Genomic DNA, 21,963 nt, shown 5'->3' with positions numbered 1-21,963 from the left:
AAGGTATCATTGGGAAATAGGCTGGATGACAAACGTGCTTTCCCCACATGAAGCAGTCCAAGGGCCTTCTAAGCCTTTATGATCTAAAACTACCAAAGAGAGAACAGATACTTGAACTGAGGTTGCAGCAGGAAAGATTTTTATGTGAATTTCCATTTATCCTTTCATAATGGCTTGGACATGAAATGTATTCCACCTACATGTCAAAGTTTTCATTTTCTAACACGAATTCCTCCCAGAGCCTCAATGCCAAGCTGTGTTCTCTCAGCCTTTTCTATCAACACGAGATAACAATTTATCTGACAGTTCTGTGATGAACATGTTAGGCAAAATTGGATAGATTGCTCTACCGTCACTGCATTATTATTCCTGCAATTCTAACTATAAAATGCTTCTTTCATGGATTAAGTAGGCAGTTATGATTAAATGCCTGGGCCACAGCTATACTTGTGATTTCTTTCTTTTCATGTAAAAGACTGACTTGATTGGTAAGTTTTAGCAGCCACAATATAATTTACTGTTAACACATAATGCACATTTGCAAGAGAATGTATATTACTGAATTTGTTGTAGACTAGACTGTTATATTTTCCATTTCCTTAAATTCAATTATCTTCAGCAAGCCACATTTACCCTGATTATATCCTGGTTAAAACATCTGCACTTTTGATTGCCCATATACCTCCTTGAATTTTCACTCTGGATACCAAAGAAGGATAATATTCAGTTTCATCTTTGACATGGACACATTTACAATTTTTCTGAATACATATTGAACAAAGAACTTATTGCTTACCTCCCTATAAAGACAAGTTAAAGCATCTTTTTCTGCCATAATAACAGTTCTCAAAGGAATAGCACAGAGGGTCAAGGTGTGGAGATGAATTGGCCACTATCTTTTTTGGGGGGGACTAGGGGCAGGGTGTTCTCACCATCAAAAAGGCCTTTAGAACGGAATAACTCAGAAAGACCCACTTTTTTTTTCTTTTTTTTTTTTTTTGAGATGGATTCTCGCTCTGTCGCCCAGGTTGGAGTACAGTGGCGTGACCTTGGCTCACTGCAAGCTCTGCCTCCTGGGTTCACGCCATTCTCCTGCCTCAGCCTCCTGAGTAGCTGGGACTACAGGCGCCCATCACCACGCCTGGCTAATTTTTTTGTGTTTTTAGTAGAGACAGGTTTCACCGTGTTAGCCAGGATGGTCTCGATCTCTTGACCTCGTGATCTGCCAGCCTCGGCCTCCCAAAGTGCTGGGATTACAGGTGTGAGCCACCGCACCTGGCCAAGACCCACATATTTATAATAGTTTTCTTCATGAGAAGAAACTTATGGAAAATTATATATTGTATGTAAATGTAAGATTCAAAAAAAGTCTGAAAGGTGCCAAGGATAAAAAATGCTGACCGAGTATGAGTTTACGCACGAAGTTTTGGGCACTGCCAAAGCACCAGGCTGTGGAGCTGAGGAACTTGGCTTCTGTGGCTGGAACAAACTCAAAGCTCCCTCAGGAGAGAAACCCTCTGATGCCACCAAGTTTACCTCCAAAAGGAAGCTCTGTGTTAAGGGACCTTATCTATCTTGGTCACTGCCAGAAGCATGAGTTTGCTCAGCTTATTAAAGCAAAAGTTTCAAAATATTAAATTATTACTGACTAGTTCATGGATAGCTGCTGTTGTGACTCCTCCAAATGATCTCCTACTGCTCCAGCCCCTTCTTGGTACTAGATGCTTCAGAGAGGCATCACCTGGCAGAAGGGTCATATCTGGCAGAGAAGAGCACCTCCAGGATACTGTTTGAGCACCACCAGTGTCAGTTCTGACTAATACTCTAGAACACTGGTTATCTAGTATGCTGGCTATAACTCTGTACCCAGTGATCTCAATAACACCACTGCACCCAGTGTTTTGGATATCACCTCTGCACCCAGCAATCTGGATATCACCCCTGTACCCAATGTTCATATCTGCATCCAGAGTTCTGGATATTACCAGTGCATAGAACAGTGTCTGACACATAGTAGCTGCTCAGTAAGTTTTTCTCAATAGATTGATGAATATATAATCTATTTACTTATGTTATATTTTTTATTTACACATTTTGCAGAAGCATTACCTATGTGTTAGTTTAACCCTACACAGTGGTGTTCAATAACAAAGTATCTAGCCCATTAATTCTGCACTGCTATTATCTCTATTTCCAATGTCATTAATCAAGACAACATTGAGTAAGCACCTACTAAGTGGTTGAAACCCTGGGCCTTGGAAAGACCCTACAGGAGTGAGCTGGAAATATGTTATATGCTTGGACTTCTTCCCAAGAGCACAGATCTCATAAATAATTCACAACTAGAAGAGAAAAGGAGATGTCAAAGAAATTAAATGACTCATAAGTGTGCTACTATTCTTCAGGCTCATCCTGACCTCTTTTTGGTTTTGGTGAGAGGGTCTATTTTTTTGGCCATCTAAAAGACATAAAAATAGACACCAATTATATGACAAGTTGTGAAAGCTTGAGGAGACCTCTGGATAGACATAGAATCCAAACCCAAAATAATTTATACTCATTGCCTACCTACTATGTACCTAGCACTGTGCTGAGCCATGTGCACACAGCATTTCAGGTAGTGCCTGCCACCATCCTATGAGCAAGTACTAGTCTTCATCCCATTTTATAGATGAGGTAACTAAGTTGTGGGGAGGCTAAATAATTTGTCTAATAGTACACGACTGACAAGTGCCAAAGACAAAATATAAATTCCTGCCTATCTACCTTATAATGATGTAAATTTAGGAGAGCCAGCTTCTCTTGAATTGCAAATTTTATGCTAGAATATCCAATATTTAAACTAGAGCATTCCTTGAACTTTTTTTGGCCACTTTTTCTTTCATCTTATACACTTTGGTATGGTAACACTCTCCAGCATTTTCCTTGCACCCTTTTTTCATCATGCTCTTCTCTCCAATTCTCTTATCCAGAATGGTATGGCTTCCATAAGTGACTAAAAACCACCCTGGCAAAATGAGCTAGCATCTGCCCTGTTACAATTCAGACAGATCTGGATTTACTTCTTGACCCTCCCCACTTCATCCAACCAGCACCTTGCCTCCCCTGTCCCCTGGTGCCCTTGACTACTGGTCTGTTTTCTATCTATCGTGACTGTATACACACCTTGCCACTGAAGTTTGAGTCATAATCCATTCTATCTGCATCTCTGAAAATGATCTTTACTTCAACTTTCCTAAAGGATATAGATTTCTCTCTTCTTTGGCTCTGATAATTTGTGCCCAAACTTCAGACTAGTAATTCCCCAGATGAGCCTGCTGCTACCCTACTTGCATCTTACTTTTGCAAGCAGTTTCCATTCTTATTAGGCTAATAATTGAAGACAGGATCAAGATATTCTATCTTCCTAGCCTATCCAAAATACCTAAAAGTTTTGTCACATTCAACAGTAAGTCAATATGGGATTATGTGCTATGTATCTTCGTATTCTTCATAGTACCCAGCTCAGCCTTCTGCACTTAATATTACATGAATAAGTTAATCAATAAATGAAGGAATAGTTGGTTGTTTGATGAGCAGCTGGAGAAGAGCTGGCATAGCGCATAGGTAAAGTAGAATATTATTTCATAGGTACCACTTGTATTTTTTTCTTTCTACACAAAGTGTTTAAGAAATATTTGTTCATTAAGATTATTAGCATTGACCAGTAATTGATTTTGAGTCACTTATTTGGCTTACAATATTGTTAACTTATTAGCTACAATGTGTAAGACACCTACTGTATAGCAGCCAATATCTTGAGTACTTTCACAATTTTTCATTTTATAACACAACAAAAGTTGAAGGTAAGTGTTAGTATCCGTTTTTTACAGTAAAGGGAGGATAGAAGGTTCAGAGAGGTTAAGTAATTTGTGGAAGATCTGTTAGGAAATGAATAGGAGTCATGGATTTGATCCTTGTCACTCTAATTCCAAATTCTGAATTATTTTACTCTTTCTGCTATTTTGCACTACTTCATTGTAAAAGCAGTCTTATAAAATATCCTGCTAAAATTTTTCAGGTTTTTTCAGGAGATGGAACAACACATGGTTTTTCCTTAATCCATTACAGCAGACTAGGTTGCAAGATCATCTAGCTGTTTCCTAGCAGAAAAAAAGAATGACCTTGAATAAATGGAACCCAGGGTCAGTATATTTTGATGTGAGAAAAGGAAGTTGAAAAGATTCAGAGGAAGACTTCTACCCAGATTAACAGGGAGGTGAGTTCATAGTTCAGGGCTCTAAGTGACTGAGGAATAAAATGAGAATGCTAAATGCCCAGATGAGACAGTAACAAAAGACAAAAGGAGAAACTAATCAGACAATTGGGTAAGAGGATGATAGTGAGGAATGGTTGCTGAAAACATAGTTTCCTAGTTCACAAATACTTTGAGGAATAATTAAGACTTGCAGGGAGAAATTGAATTCCCGGCTCTACCTTCTCCCCATCTCTGGATTTGATTATAGGGATAAGGCTATTACTACAAAAAACCAATAGGGTACGAGAGGATAAGAGAAGTAGAAGATAATTCCAACCGGAAATAACATCAACTTTTAAAAATTACCTAATGATGGATGAGGGCATTCAAGTCAAACTACAGATGTACTTTAAAAACTAAAAGCATGCCAAGCTTGAATTAGGGAATAAAGTGGAAGCAACCATTCTTATGCATCAAAATGCAAAATTATTTGGTGGCTGCTGGTACTTTTAGATATGAGTCAATTTAATAGATAAAAATTTGTAATAGAAATGGCAGCCAGATGCAAAAGGTGGCACCAAGCTATGGATAAATTCTTACTTCAGGTCCACAGGTCACCATAAAGAGTCATCTAAGCATGTCCACTAGGTCTTTAGCTTGTAAAAAGTGAAATAGAGGTTCCTCTTCAAAGAGACTTTCCTCCCTGTCTAATTAGGAATAAATAGTAACTTCTCTTAGAAGCAAAATTTATTCAAAGACCTGTGCTAACATTCTTAGATGTCTGCTAGCCATAACAAAGAAATCAATGTACTTTGTGTTCTGAGCTCCCACATTTTAGCCTAAATATTTGCCCTGGCATGCTTATACTGGTCCAAGCAAGCATTAGGTCATAGCCTGTTCCTCTTCCTTATTTGAAGGTGTTTTTACCTTTCTCAGCATTCCACGAGGTACTTCCTCCTTCCTTTGTTCTCCTCTGCCTTTGCCTCTGTTGGAAATTAGTAAGTTGCTAGCCAATCGGGACAAATACAGAATGTGAGGTCCCATTCCAGCCAGTGGAAACCGAATACAGCAGTAGCATGGATGCATCAGGTTATAAATGACCCTGTCTCCTTTGTTTGGTGTACTCTTGTGCCATAACTGCTGGTGAGTGAACCCTTTCTGCAAAAAGTAAACTAGCCTTGCTGAGAGATCCCTTGTCTCAGTGTTGATTTTTGTGACACTGAGCACCTGTTCCCAACAAGCTGAAGTACCACAAAATGGAGTTTTTGGCCTCTCTCTCTCCACTTAAAGAATACACTTTTAAGGCTGAACATTTGTCTTAGGTTGTTAGAAAAGCTTAAACATGCAATTTTATCTGATATGAACTTAGGAATGTGCCCCAAGGTTGCTTTCAGGAAGAGATTTTTCCAACTTTATAAAAATCTTGCTCTTCTTTTTTATTGATTAGTTTCTTGAACTATGTCTGTGCACAATACAAGTCCTTTACATTGTAGGTAAAGGTAGCTACTCAAACCAGCTACAATCAGATGCCCTCTGAATCCTTTTGACTATTTCTGCTTGTCTTTGTGCTTGTTTCCTTGTGCTATTGTTTCTTGTGACCTCATCAGGGACTGTTATTTCTAAGACTTCCTTCAGGCTACTGAGCTATGCACACAGGAAACTGGAAGTGCCTGAGAACTTGCATTCCCCCAGGGTGGTTTTAAAACAATGATTGATGGTGAAAGGCAATGAGAGTCCAGCTTTCTGGCCTCAGGTCAGGAGAGCTCTGATGTTGAAGAAATTGTCCAGGGACTTTGCCTGAAATCATACCTTACTCCTCTCTCTGTAATGCTTCCTCTAGTTCTTTAATAAATTACTTGCACATGAATCCTCATTGCAGTCAACCTCTAGGGAACCTGACCTAAGATACCAGCTCACATTAAAAAAGGCTGAAGTCATTTTGGTGAGGCTACTGCAAGAAGCAATGACAGAGAAACAGCACAGCATGCTCTTGGAAACTGGAACTCAAAAGCACTTAGGTCCTAGTGCTTCTCTTCCAACCATTCACAATCCTTCCCCTCTGCTTTTCTGCTAGGAAATATGACCCATTAACTGGTAGACATGGCTCCCATTTTGGCATGATTTTCAAACATTTTTGGCCCATAGTAGTACCACAACCCAATATTCCCTCAAACATGCACATACACACAAAACATATAAACATAAAACAAATATTTGTGAAATAATGCTTGCTCTCCCTACCTGTGATAAACTCCATTTTCACTGTTTTCTGTTATAATTGAGTCTATTTCATTTTTTTTAAAATGCTAGCAGCAACCAACTAAATTGATTTCCAGGCCCATTAATGGGTTATAACCAGTACCTTGGGACATTAAGTGTTTGCATCTAAATGCTAATATTACTAGAAGAATTGTCCCAATAAGTCATTATCATCCACTAACACCTTGTGCAGCAGCCCATTATTCATGCAACAAATGTGTTTAGAGCATCTGCTCTGTGCACGACATTTTTGCTGGGAGCCAAAAGGATACAAACATAAGAAGGCATCAAACCTCACCTTTAAAAGTTCACTATTAGGAGCCATAGTCACAAGCAACAGAAGCCCATTTCAGCTGATTCATATAACATGAGATATATATTATATACATATATAGTGTTCAATATGACTATGTATACAGTTTTATAATTACAGAGATGTTGATGATAGATATAGTAGATGTTGATGATAGATAGAGAGAAAGTCATTTTTCCAGGACTATCAGGAGAGGGAGAGAACAAGGTAGAGAGTTGCACAGCCATAATCACAGTCATCATTGCACCCCAGAAGTGGAACTTTGCTGCCTCTGCTGAGCCCTCCAAACTACAGCATATATGGCCAGCACTCCCAGCCCACCCTGGACCCCAGTCGCTACCACTGACATCACTGCTATTGCTGCCTTGGAAAAGTCTATGTGGCAGCCACAGTAGACCTCACCAATCCTAGATGGAGTACCCTATCACCACATCTCTGAAGCATCAGCTCTGGAATATAAATCCAGAGTGATTGTATCCTACTGTTTAAATCTGAGCCATGGGCCTTTGCATGGTGACTAAGAGTTTAGACTCTGGGGTGAGATTCCTTGGCTTCAAATCTTGGCTTTCCATTTACTTGCTGTGTGATCATAAAAATGTTACTTTCTCTCTCTGCGCTTCAGTTTCCTCAACTGTATCAATTAGATAGTAGTAGTACCTACTTCATAGGGTTGTTTAAGGATTAAATGAGTTACTACTTCTAAAGTGCTTAGAATCAAATGTTGGGGTTGTGACGAATATCTGAATTACTGGCAGCAAATCCATATGGGTATGCAGCAACCTGAATTCTGGCCTCCTCACAAGAAAGAACTCGACTGAGGGCCATGAGGCAGATAAAGAGACAGAGGCAAGTTTCAGAGCAGGGGTGGAAGTTAATTAAAATGCTTTAGAGCAGGAAAGAAAGGAAAGTACACTTGGAAGAGACCCAAATGGGCACCATGGAGATCCAATGTGGCATTTGACCTTTGGACTTGGGGTTTTAAATGTTGGCATACTACCAGGGTCTTGCTTCCCTTTTCCCATGATTATTCCCTTAGGGTGGGCTTCCGCATGTGTGGTGTCCTTGTACTTTGGAGGTGAGCATGCGCAGTGTGTTTAAGAAGTTGTATGCTAGACCAATAACAAGTTCTGAAATTGAGGCAGTAATAGCCTACCAACCAAAAAAGTCCAGGACCAAAGGTACAAAGAGTAACTGGTACCATTCTTTCTGAAACTATTCCAAATAATAGAAAAAGAGAGACTCCTCCCTAACTCATTTTATGAGGCCAGCATCATCCTGATACCAAAGCCTGGCAGAGACACACAAAAAAAATTTCAGGCCAATATCCCTGCTGAACACCAATGCAAAAATCCTCAATAAAATACTGGCAAACAAAATCCAGCAACACATCAAAAAGCTTATCCACCACAATCAAGTCAGCTCATCCCCGGGATGCAAGGCTGGTTCAACATATGCAAATCAATAAACGTAATCCATCACGTAAACAGAACCAATGACAAAAACACCTGATTATCTCAAGAGATGCAGAAAAGGCCTTTGATAAAATTCAACACCCCTTCATGCTAAAAACTCTCAATAAACTAGGTAATGATGGAATGTATCTCAAAATAATAAGAGCTATTTATGACAAACCCACAGCTGATATCATACTGAATGGTCAAAAGCTGGAAGCATTCCCTTTGAAAACCGGCACAAGACAAGGATGCCCTCTCTCACCACTCCTATTCAACACAGTATTGGAGGTTCTGGCCAGGGCAATCGGCAACAGAAAGAAATAAAGGGTATTCAATTATGAAAAGAGGAAGTCAAATTGTCTCTGTTTGTAGATGACATGATTGTATATTTAGAAAACCCCATCATCTCAGCCCCAAAACTCCTTAAGCTGATAAACAACTTCAGCAAAGTCTCAAGACAGAAAATCGATGTGTAAAAATCACAAACATTCCTAGACACCAATAAGAGACAAATAGAGAGCCAAATCATGAGTGAACTCCCATTCACAATTGCTACAAAAATAATAAAATACCTAGGAATACAACCTACAAGGCATGTGAAGGACCTCTTCAAGGAGAACTACAAACCACTGCTCAAGGAAATAAGAGAGGACACAAACAAATGGAAAAACATTCCATGTTCATGAATAGGAAGAATCAATATCATGAAAATGGCCATACTGCCCAAAGTAATTTATAGATTCAATGCTATGCCCATCAAGATACCATTGACTTTCCTCACAGAATTAGAAAAAGCTACTTTAAATTTTATATGAAACCAGAAAAGAACCCATATAGCCAAGGCAACCCTAAGCAAAAAGAACAATGCTGGAGGCATCATGCTACCTGACTTCAAACTATACTACAAGGCTACAGTCACCAAAACAGCATGGTACTGGTAGCAACACAGATATATAGACCAATGGAACAGAACAGAGGCCTCAGAAATAACACCACACATCTACAACCATCTGATCCTTGACAAACCTGACAAAAACAAGCAATGGGGAAAGGATTACCTATTTAATAAATGGTGTTGGGAAAACTGCCTAGCCATAAGCAGAAAGCTGAAACTTGATGCCTTCCTTACACCTTATACAAACATTAACTCAAGATGGATTAAAGACTTAAATGTAAAACCTACAACCATAAAAACTCTGGAAGAAAACCTAGGCAATTCTGTTCAGGACATAGGCACGGGCAAAGACTTCATGACTAAAACACCAACAACAATGGCAACAAAAGCCACAATTGACCAATGGGATCTAATTAAACTAAAAAGCTTCTGCACAGAAAACAAAACAAAACAAAACAAAACAAAAAAACAACTACCATCAGAGTGAACAAGCAACCTACAGAATGGAAGAAAAGTTTTATAGGCCCCTCATCTGACAAAGATCTAATATCCAGAATCCACAGGGACTTAAAACAAATTTACAAGAAAAAAACACGCAATCTCATCAAAAAGTGGGCTAAGGATATGAACAGATACTTCTCAAAAGAAGACATTTATGCTGCCAAAAAACATGAGAAAAAGATCACTGGTCATTAGAGAAATGCAAATCAAAACCACAATGAGATACCATCTCATGGCAGTTGGAATGGCGATCATTAGAAAGTCAGGAGCAACAGATGCTGGAGAAGATGTGAAGAAATGGGAACTCTTTTACACTATTGCTGGGAGTGTAAATTAGTTCAACCATTGTGGAAGACAATTTGGCGATTCCTCCAGGATCTAGAACCAGAAATACCATTTAACCCAGCAATCCCATTACTGGGTATATACCCAAATGATTATAAATCATTCTAGTATAAAAATACCTGCACACGTATGTTTATTGTGGCACTGTTCACAATAGCAAAGACTCGGAACCAACCCAAATGCCCATCAGTGATAGACTGGATAAAGAATATGTGGCACATATCCACCATGGAATACTATGCAGCCATAAAAAAGGATGAGTTCATGTCTTTACAGGGACATGGATGAAAACTGGAAACCATAATTCTCAGCAAACTAACACAAGAACAGAAAACCAAATACCACATGTTCTCACTCATAAGGGGGAGTTGAACAATGGGAACATATGGACACGGAGAGGGGAACATCACACACTGTGGCCTGTCAGGGGCTAGGGGGCTAGGAGAGGAATAACATTAGGAGAAATACCCAATGTAGACGACAAGTTGATGGGTGCAGCAAACTACCATGGCATGCGTATACCCATGTAATAAACCTGCATATTCTGCACATGCATCCCAGAACTTAAAGTGAAAGAAAGAAAGAGAAATCTGAATTGTCCATTATGTATTAAAGGAACTGAATTAATAAAAAGAATACCCCCCACACATAAAAGAAGTTGTATGCATGCTCATTTGAGGTTTTCTTCCCTTTTCCAGTGGAATACCCTTGGAAGGTCATACTCCATCATTTTTTCCCTTAATGTGCATGCCTGAGCCTACTGACCCAATTCCTGAGATTTTATTGGAAGCTGATTACCAATTTCAAGTGTTTTATCTGTTTGGAAAATTGCCTGTCCCTGGTGCCTGCGATCAATTATCACTCTAGTGTGACAACTTTGGACCATCAGGAAATTGTGTCTCCCTGGTGCTGGATGCTAATTATCATTTTTTAAATTCCTTTATTATTTTTTAATTTTACTTTAAAATTTTAGGATACATGAGCAGAACGTGCAAATTTGTTACATAGGTATATGTGTGTCATGGTGGTTTGCTGCACCTATCAGCCCATCATCTAGGTTTTAAGCCCTGTGTGCATTAGCTATTTGTCCTAACGAAACCTGCCTCATTGTCTGAGGTATCAGCCGAAGTTTAGTCTTGCAGCCAAGGAAATCAAGGACACAGACACTCCAAAGGTGAGGTCAGAGCAGAAGTTTAATAAGCAAAAAGGAAGAAAGCACTCTGAAGCAGAGAGGGGTCCCAGAAAGATGGGCTGCCATTTTACAGTGAAATGCAAGGGTTTTAATAGACAAGCTGGTGTAGAGGGATGCTTCATTTACATAAGGCATTAATTTCTTAATCCCCATCCTACCCTTTCTAGTGCTTATATGGGCTTCTTAGCCTGAGTTGCTCCATGTTGCTTATCTCTTCCTACTGCTCATGTGTTAAAAAGGCAGGGGGCAGAACACTACAAGGTGGATGTGCCTGGTTCAAGGTAGCTCTCCTAATTGGTACTGCTGCAAGCACTTCCCCCGTGTGAGCCACCTTGTCTGAACATGTCCAGGAACGGAGAGGGCTGTGCTTACTGGGGCCCACTGTATGTCTGTACATCACACAGGAGGCCCCTTTCTGAGTTAGACGTGTTAGAGCTTTCCTTCCTTATCTGTGTTTGCAGCCTGATCTCTCAGGTAGCTCTTTACTGAACGAGAAATGACCTCTTGGGCTGCTTTTTGTCAGAAGAGGATGCTTTGTGTTAGAAGGGAATTCTACCGAGGACCCTTGCCCTGTCTGCCTAGTTGATCTCTTTCTCTCTCTCTCTCTCCCCTCGCCCCCATCTCACATTCCTCCCTCAGGAGTGGAGACCCTAACAGTTGTTAGGGGGTTTGGGCAACAACTCATCTAGCTACTTCCTGCTGGAGAGGGTCACTGAGTGGGGAAACAGCAGCTAGGGTTCCTCCTGAGGTCGATCCAGAGGTCTTCAGGAGAATGGAGTGTCCAAGTGTGTGTGTTGGGGGGGGGCGGGGGGGGCTCAATTTGTAGCACCACTTGGGGTCTGATAGCTTCTAGGTGAGGAGATGAAGCTGGTCAGGAGATTTAACAAACATGGTCCAAATATTAAAGCTAGTACAATCATTAATAGTGGGCCTGCCAAAGAGAGGAGCCATGATCTCCAGTTTAGCCATTTAGACCAAGAGCCCCATGACTCTGACAGCTGTCATATCTCAGAAGCCTGATCAGCTAATTTTTGGGTGGCATACCTTACTATCCCTGATTAGTTGACATAGAAACAGCATTCTTCCTCCCAAACAAGGTGTAGGTCACACTTTTCAGCAGTTAAGAGGTCTAGTCCCTGCCTATTTTATAGAGCAACTGCTGCCAACAAGTCTATTTGATTTTGTATAGTATCAATGGTTCGGGCAATGTCCTTTAAACTTTTTGTAAAGTCTTTGGATGAGCCTTCACAGTAGGACAGAGAGGTTGCTAGTCCTTCAGGCCCTGTCCCTATACTTGCTGCCATTCCCAACTGACATGGTTTGGCTGTGTCCCCATTCAAATCTCAACGTGAATTGTATCTCCCAGAATTCCCATGTGTTGTGGGAGGGACCCAGGGGGAGGTAGGTAATTGAATCATGGGGGCCAGTCTTTCCTGTGCTATTCTCATGATAGTGAATAAGTCTCATAAGATCTGATGGGTTTATCAGGGGTTTTCACTTTTGCTTCTTCCTCATTTTTCTCTTGTCGCCAAGAGGTAAGAAGTACATTTCACATCCCCCCGCCATGATTCTGAGGCCTCCCCAGCCATGCGGAACTGTAAGTCCAATTAAACCTCTTTTTCTTCCCTGTCTCAGGTATGTCTTTACCAGCAGTGTGGAAACAGACCAATATAATTGGTAAGAAAATGTCATCCATACAACATTTCAAAAGGGCTTAAACTTCATTTTGAGGGCTATTTCTTATTAACAGTAGGACCATGGGAAGGAGAGTAGTCCAGGGAAGGTGAGTCTCTTGAGACAACTTTCTGAGGTGTCTTTTGATAATGTCATTTTTTTTTCTACCTTTCCTGAGGACTGGGGTATCCAGGCACAATGTAAATGATATTGTATGCCTGGTGCCTTTGAGACCCCCTGAGTGACAGCTGCTTTAAATGAATGGCCATTGTCACTTTGGAGGTATTTAGGGAGTCCAAAGCAGGGAATTATTTCATTGATTAATACTCTTACTACCTCGGATGCCCTTTATGTTTGACATAGAAATGCTTCCACCCAGTTAGTGAACGTATCCACCCACACCAGGAGGTACTGAGTGCCCCTCGATTTTGGCATATGGGTGAAGTCTATTTGCCAGTCCTCCCCTGGATAACTTCCCATTCTCTGAGCTCGAGGGGGAAGAAGCCATCTGTTGAGGGAGGTGTTTTGAAGGCAGATTTCATAAGCATTAATAACCTGCTTGACTGTTTTTAGTAGGTTCTCCTCTGAGAATAATCTTTGGACACATTGGTAAGTTTTACTCTTCCCTAGATGAAAAGTTTGGTGAAGAGTCTTAAAGACCTTTCACTGGTTGGAGGCCGGCAAGTGGATCTTGCATCCTCTGACTGCAACTATCCTGATGGCTAGAAAGTGAATTCGTGAGAAATGGCCCATTCTGTTTCTGTTGCAGGAGAATACTGAGGCTTTATTTCCCTGATGGAGCCTTCCCAGATTAGAGGGCCTTCGAGGGTGTTGGCACTCTGAGGCTTTCGTGCTGCTGACTTGGCTGCCTAGTTGGCTAACTTATTTCCCTCAGCTATTTCATCCGTTCCTTTCTGATGTCCTTTACAATGCATTACCACTACTTCTTGTGGAAGGAAAACTGAAGATAACAGCCTGCTAATTTCCTGATGGTATCTCGTGGGAGACCCATTAGGAGTGAGAAAGTGTCTCTCCTTCCAATTGGTGGCACAAGCATGGAGGATAAGAAAAACATATTTGGAGTTGGTATAAATGTTAGCTGTTTTTCCTTTGCTTAATTCATGTGCCCTTGTGAGAGCTATCAGCTCAGCTAATTGGGAGCTTGTGCCTAGTGAGAGAGACACACTTTTAAAGATTCAGGGTGACTACTGCATACCCTGCCTTATAGACTCCCAGCTCCACAAAGAAGCTCCCAGCTATAAAGAGGGTCCAGCCTGGATTTTCTAGGGGAGTTTCCCTGAGATCCTCCATGGCTGCATAGGTTTCTATTACAACTTGCTCACAGTCATGTTCAGGTTCCCCAGTTTCCTCTGGGAGGAAGGTGGCAGCATTCAGGTGAGAGCGAGTTTTTAGTTGGGCTGCAGATCCCTCTACTAGTAGAGTCTGGTATTTAAGGAGGTGGCTCTCTGTTAGCCAAAGGCCTCCTCTAGAGGACAGCAATTCTGCCACATTATGTGGGGTATAAACTGTTAAGCTATTCTCCAGAGTTTATTTGGTGGCTTCTGGCACCAGTAGAGCCACTGCTGCAACTGCCTGGAGGCAGGCTGGCTCTCCTTTAGCCACCAGGTTCAGTTCCTTCCTTAGGTAACCCACTGGCTGTTGAGCTGGCTCCTAGGTCTGAGTTAAAACTTCCAGGGCCATTCCCTTTCTTTCTGACCTGTAAAGACTGAATGCCTTCCCTATTGGAAGACTAAGGGTTGGTGCCTCAGAGCTTGTTTTAACTGGTTAAAGACCCTTTTTGACTCTGGATCCCATATCAAGGAATGAGTCTTGGCTGCCTGAGTTTCCTTTATTAACTGGTATAAGAGACAGGCCATTTCCCCATTCCCAGGTATCCATAGCCTGCAAAAATCCTATAACGCCCCAAAATCCTCTTAGCTGCTTTAGGGTTTGAGGGTGAAGGAAGAAATGGGCTTAATCCTTTCTTCTCCCAGTGCTCTGGACCCTTCAGATAACACTAAACCCAGGTACTTCACTGAGGTTTGGCAAAGCTGGGCCTTGGATTTTGAAACGTATATCCCCTATTGGCTAAGAAATTGAGAAGGGCCTTGGTGTCTTCCAGAGAAGCTTTCTCCATTGGAGCACAAAGAAGAATGTCATCTACATACCGTAGGACTTTAGCCTGAGAATGAGAAAACTCAGAAAGGTCTTTAGACAGTGCTTGTCCATACAAGTGAGGGGTGTCATAAAACCTTTGTGGCAACATCGTCCAGGTTAACTGGGCAGTCTGGCCAGAGGGATCTTCGAAGGCAAATAGGTATTGGGAGTCAGGGTGTAGTGGCATGCAGAAAAAAAAAGGCATCCTTTAGGTCGAGCACTGTGGACCATTTAGTTTCCTCAAGTATTTGGGTTAGTAAAGTATAGGGATTAGGGACTACTGGATGAATTGGGACTATGGCCTCATTAATGAGGCAGAGGTCCTGAACTAGTCCCCTTCCCCACTGGGTTTCTGCATCCCTAATATTGGGGTGTTGCAGAGACTAGTGCAGTGTTTGAGGAGGCCTTGCTTCTTCAGATTATTAATAATGATCTCTGGCCCTTTTCTAGCCTCTGGCTTTAGGGGATATTTTCTTTGGTTAGGAAAATATATGGGATCCTCAGGATGTATTTGGACCAGTATAGCGGTTATAACTTGGCGAATTTTCCCCTGGCTTGCCCACACCTCTGGGTTAATATTGGTTGACACCAAGGGAAGACAAAGAGTCTGTACTGGGGCCATAAGGATGCTGGCTCCCATGCCAGCTAAAATGTCTCTACATAATAAGGTAGCGGGACTTTCAGGTATGACTAAAGAGGCATGTGTCAATAGTAGGTCCCCCTAGCTATAACTAAGGGGTTGAGAAAAATATAGGGTTAGAACCTTTCCTGAGACACCCTTCACAATCGTGCTATTGGAGGAGGGGAAGCCTGGATTGGAGAACAGAGAGACTGGCTCCAGTGTCCAGAAGGAGGTCTACCCTCCTTCCTTCCATTTCCAGAATCACCTGGGGCTCCTGGGCGTAATGTCCGTTTGGGCCACTGGAGCTGAGGAATTGAGCCCTGGGACCCATGAGTCCTACCTGACCCACTCCTCCAGATCCATGGATGGAGGACCCAGAGGAGATCAGTTCTGGACCTGGTGACCTATGTCTCTGTGGAGAGTCCGACCTCTAGTTGTCCCTGCCACAGGTTGCACAGGGTTGAGGTGGCTTCCGACAGTCCTTCTTCAAGTGCCCTGGTTTGCCACATGGATAGCAATTAGTGGATCCTGAACTTTACAGGCCTCTAAAGCAGCCATCAGAGACTCCATACTTCTCCTGTGCTTCCTCTCTTTTTCCTGGGCCTCCACCTGATCCCTATTGTAAAAGACCGAGGTGGCCACCCTCAGGAGGTTCTCCAGAATACTATCTGGTCCTATAGCTCGTTTCTGTAATTTTCTTCTAATATCAGGGGCTGCCTGAGTAATAAACTTGTACTTTAGGACTAGCTGTCCTTCAACTGAGTCAGGAGACAGGAAAGTATGTTTTATTAAGGCCTCTCTTAGCCTTTCCATGAAAGCCAAGGGATACTCATCTGGTCTCTGATCTGTTGTGGACAGCTTAGAGTAATTAAGAAGTTTGGCCCTAGTTTTTCATAGGCCCTCCAATATGCACATTAAAAAGTGTTTCCTATTCCATTCATCTGTGGGGTCACTACAGTCCTAGCCAGGGTTTTCAGGGGGTATTGCCTCTCTTCCTGTTGGGAATGATTGTTCTATAATTTCCTCTGCTCCCTTATCTCTACTGTTCTTTGTTGGCCTGCTATAAGAAACATGTTGTTCGACCCTGAATTTTTCTGCTGCCTGCCTCTCAGCAGCTGTTAGGGTTTGGTTTAAGATTAACGTAACATCTCTCCATGTGAGATCATACACCTGGGCTAGATTTTGGAAAGCCTCTATATACCTGTTGGGGTCATTAGAGAACCTACCCAGGTCTCCTTTTATTTGTCTAAGGTCTTTCGATGGGAAGGGAACCTGAACCCTACTGGCACCACGTCCATTGGGCATTTCACACAGGGGTAAAAGTGAAACTGGGGAAGTGGGCAGTTTTGGAAGTGGTGAAACTAGAGGAGCCAACAGCACAGTTGGAGGAGGGAGCCCTGGATAATGGGGATAATAGGGGCTGAGACACTTAATAGTTGTCTCAGAGGATTCTCCAGAAATTTGTTTTCTTAGGTTTGGGGAATCATTCTCCATGGGTGTGCCAGATATGACTGCTAAAAGAGCTGGGTCAATTGTGCATTGCTTGCAGAGATCTGTGTTGTCCCACAGGGCAAAGAAAGCCTGTACATAGGGACTTCAGACCATTTACCCTCCCATCTAATTATTGGATAATTATTGGAAAAGATCTAATTATTGGATAATATTAAAATCAAGACTTCCCTTAGAAGGTCAGGTTTGTCTGTCCCCAAGCTGGTAAGAAGGCCACCCCTTTGTGCAAAAGAATATAAGCCACTTTTTCTTCAGAGTCTTGGGGTCAAAGGACTTCCACTGCTTCACAATGCACTCGAGAGGAGTGTAGACTGAAGATGGTTTGTTACCCATTTAGAGATGGGGAAGGAAAGACATCCCTTAGTCTTCTCCCTCCTTTTGAAGTGACCCAGGTGTAGAGGAAGACAGTGGGGGCATCCCCACTATTATTCTCCTTCCTTTGTTCCCCGGGCCCTGGCATCCATTAAAGGTACTGCTCCTGGATGCAAGCATGACTACTCCTGCCTGACCCACTCCTCCAGATCCATGGATGGAGGACCCAGAGGAGTGGGTCAGGCAGAAATAGTCACGTTCACCTGCGTGAGAACCTAGTCTTTCGCTAATTCCCCTTTGATTCCTTAGATTTGTGTGGCCGGTGTGTCTCTCCTATAGATGGATCTCGGGAGTGACTATGTAATAGTTGTATCTGGGCCAGGCCCTTCAATGAAGGGAGCATTCTGAGTTGGGCCCTATAGTCTGCTATTATGGTCTGATAACTGCCAAACCATCACCTGATAGTCACCTAATATTCCCGGTGTGTGGTAGGGGAGCCCTCTGCTGTGCTGCTGATGGCTGACAAGGTTCCTACTCTAATACAATGGCTGCTGCCATGAAGAATTGAAACAGGGAATATCTCGAGTTTCAAATTTTACCATGAGAGATGAGCTCAGCATCCAATCAAAACTCAAAAATGGGAAAATTTCCAAACCACATGATGAGCAATCCAAAAAAGAATGACCAATGTCTATTATCTAAGCTAGTAGAATGGTTGAAAGGATGAGTTGCGTGATAGATTCTTGCCCTCTGAGATAAGCACTCTGTGGAAATGGAACATGGTGTGAAAGGAAAGGAAAATCTTGGGAGCCCAAACCCACTATAGCTAAGGGAAAGTTCAGCCTGAGAACTAAGTGATGTGAAAACTACCTTCCTTTTGTTCCCAAACAGATAGCTGTAATTTTACATTGTGATTTTATCCTACGTGAAAATATAGATTTACTGAGCACAAGATGAATGCACAATTCACTTTTCCCCTCCCTCCCTCTTTCCCATGTAAAATGTAGATTCGTACGCTTTAATCAAGGCCTCACAAGAATAACTACCGTGCCAACTTTTTTTCCCTTTCCTCCTTTCCTTCCTATTTGTTTCTTTCCTTTTATATATTTAAACCATCAAAAACCTCTTTGGGAAAGGAAGAGGTCACAGATCCTACTGTAACTTGTGTTTTTGTTGTTGTTGTTGTTGTTGTTTTTCCCCAGGTGCATCCTCGACCTTGGCAAAACAAACTTCTAAATCAACTGAGATCCACCTCACTCTCTTTTTAGTTTACAATAGGACGGACTGTGAAAAGGTCTGAGGCTTTGTAGGCCCTGGACTGGAAAAGACTGGCAGCCAGAAACCTGTGTGAAGAAAAATCCAGGTACAAGGCAGAGTGAAGAGAAGAGAGGAGATGATCGCTAAAGACCTCTCTACTTGACAGTTGCACCATGGACCACACCTGCTCCCCACCACCCTGAGATCATATTGCATTCTACAGCAGTAGACTTCAAGTATTTTTGCTCATATATCCCCTAAAAGAATTTTGCAGACTATTTATATCCCATAGACTTTTACGTTAACATCTAGAATTTTTATCATAAATTTAAATAGCTGAAAACGTGGTGATTTCTGGCACATAATAGAGATGCTTTAAATATATTTTCCTCAAAATCTTGAAGCTTCTGATTTAGTTTTTTTAATTTTTAGAAATTGTCTTTCCTTATAAGGAAAATGACAAATAAGGTTCTCAGTTTCAAATTGAGGAAAGCAGACTTAATTTATGTCAGAAAGAAATCTGACTGTATTTGAATTGAAATGTATGTGTGAATCCACATCCCTGTGCTACCATCTGACTTCTGAATTCCCGTTTTAGAAGAGATAGAGAAGGCATGGAACTCAGCCATGAGTTTGAGGCCCGATGAAATAATGTGTTGCCCCCTCTAATATTTTTCTACTGGAGGCTCTCTTTGTTTCCTCTCATACAATACTCCCTCATGAGCTGTGAAGGGTCAAGTTTTCCCCTGAGTAGCTTAGTGGTGAAGTCCTGAGCAATGCACCATAGTCAAATTTAGGATAAGTGAAGTGGGAGGAAGTCAGCTGCAAAAGGGGAAATGGGAAGAGAGAGCCCATAGACCATAGACACATTTGTAGGTTGCCAATTTAGGAAAGAATACATTTAGAAGTATGGAAGTTTATTCCTTAAAAAGATCTCAGCTGACATGCCCATTGGAAAATCTTCATATACCACCCATTAGTGTGTATGTCCCAGTTTAAAACAAACAAAAAACCCTAGAGTAATATTTAACTCAGTAATCTTTAAATTATTATATGTAGATTTTTCCATCAGGAATAATGTATTTGTTTTATATCTAGTGTTTTAGCCAATCAGTACTTATATGGTGGAATGGGTAATACTCTTCTCCTCCCTATCCCCTCTACGACTAAAAAAGGATCACTTAGCAAATGGTACTAATAGTTTAGATTACACATTGAATTCTACTGTCTTTTGCTAGAAGCTTAACTTTTTACGGGGCCCTAGAATGCCTTTGGTTCTAAATTAATCTTGGCAAAATATTTCATTTAATTGTGATATGAAATGAATATTTTATAAAGTGCTATCCTACTTAAAGCAAATATATAATTCAAGAAAAAGCAAAATTTAGGATACTAAGGAATGTTGCCAAAGTGTTTTAAAGAGGAGAGCCAACGAGTTGGGGAGGTTGAGTCCTTGGTTCTTTACCTACCATGGTAGGAAGCCTCAGGGCCTTTGGAGGCAATACCAGCAAACCACTTCTGCAGAGGTCTGGCCTCAGGGCAAGGATCTTTCTGTACCACATGCTCTAAAGAGCTTGTACTGGCCACATGTATTTAGACAGTTTTTAACCTAGATTCCACAATTATTGTCAAGTTGGTTTTAAAAAGAAATCTTCCTTTCTTTCTCAAACATGTACATGATTGATACAGAATTCTATAAGAAATGAGAAATTCACACAGTAACCTTTATACATTTTCATGGCTGGCAAAATCCTTAGGGAACTTGTGTTATTCAATTTGTCAAGGCAATTCCTGTATGGCAAACCATGTTTTTCATTCTCAATCCTTTACTTTCTCTCTGAATGGTAAGAAACTGACACTCACAGATAGACTAAAAGCTAAATAAGTGATTAAGTGATTGAACGGATGAATGAAAACCTATTAAATGCAAAGCATCTAGCCAAATTCCTTTGGACTAAGCAAGTTTAGTTCTCCTCTCGAGGAGCAGATTATTCCTTCATTTCCTTTTCCTTCTATTTCCCTGAATTTGTCTGCAGGCAAGTGTCCAGTAATTCTAAAAACTCCTTGAAATGACTAAAACAGTAAAGCTGAGACATGACAGACTGCTGGAGAGCTAGGCTTGGGGCCAGCAATGCTGAAATCACCATGAACTGCTCTCAGGGTCTCAGGAGCAGGGCGAGGCAAGAGCAAATAGGCCTGTGGCCCTCGATCGCCTGTCTGATGCAATACTCTGGTTTAGCAAGAGCAGAGGGAATGGTAGAAGGGGAGAGGTGGAACAGAGAGGAGATGAGATATAAGGTGACCAAGTTAACTGATTACACAGCTCAGGTTTTCTCTTTAAATGTTAGGCTCCCATAAGGACAAATTCCACTCCATCTGTTACTAACAACAAATGAGAATAAATGTAGTCCCCCACCCTCAAAGATATAATGGTTTCTTTGAAAGTGGTGAATTTAGTTTAATCTCTAACCTTTCTCTTCTATCAACACTGGATATTGTTAAAAATGTATTTTATGATTATGTTTCCAGAAATTTTTTTACACCTTTTAACCAGAGTGAGTTTTATGTCAAGAGCTGCTAAAGGGCTCCCTAGACTTGATCTTCTGTCTGAAGTGTAAGCATTTATACTCTACAAAGGAGATGATGTTGCCAGACCTAAGCACATGACTTTGTGACTAGAAGGAGGTCAAGGATTCACAGCTAGTTAGTTGTTAATTGCCAACCCAGTAGCTATTTCCCACTCTCCTTGTAGAGGGAACTCTAATTTGTTTTAGTGTCCTTCAGCACAGGTGACTTGACCTAGCTCAGGCATACATCTCTGGTCTAAGTCACTCACGGCAGTCCCACTCCTCTTGCCTGCTATTGGTTTTGTCATGAGCATGTGACACAGATGCGGTCAAGGAGTTAAGACAGAAATCAGGTTAAGTCTTCCGGGAAAGGTTTCCTTACTCAAATATAAAGTCACAAGCAAGACACTATCCACTTGTCCTGCTGGATGTTGTGATGGTACATGATAGCTCGTACTTAAGCAATCATTGTGCGTCTGTGTGGGGAACTAGCTTGAGTATACAACTAAGACACTGAGCATGGCAGGGTAGAAGACAGAAATAATTTAGATCCTTGACAATGGCATTGAGATGCTGAATTAAATAATCCAGGCACTGTCCTAGTTTGCCCCTTCTTCTTGGGCCCTTATTATTTAAACCTTCTGTGGTGGTTTTAAAATATGTCCACAA

At 41.4% G+C, this 21,963-nt stretch overlaps 1 protein-coding gene and 1 long non-coding RNA gene across 3 annotated transcripts in view; both read right to left on the bottom strand.

Moving 5' to 3' along the window:
* The window catches only part of NRE (neuronal regeneration related protein), a 237,709-nt gene that overhangs the window by 170,023 nt on the left and 45,723 nt on the right, over window positions 1-21,963 (bottom strand). The gene's annotated exons all lie outside the window — the stretch shown is intronic.
* The window catches only part of LOC112424826 (uncharacterized), a 106,584-nt gene that overhangs the window by 56,539 nt on the left and 28,082 nt on the right, over window positions 1-21,963 (bottom strand). The window lies entirely within an intron of this gene.

The sequence above is a fragment of the Macaca nemestrina genome, chromosome 6 (assembly GCF_043159975.1).
Source record: "Macaca nemestrina isolate mMacNem1 chromosome 6, mMacNem.hap1, whole genome shotgun sequence".
NCBI classification, from domain to species: Eukaryota; Metazoa; Chordata; class Mammalia; order Primates; family Cercopithecidae; genus Macaca; species Macaca nemestrina.
The sequence above is the reverse complement of the archived record's forward strand: the minus strand, read 5'-3'. Positions and strand labels throughout refer to the sequence as shown.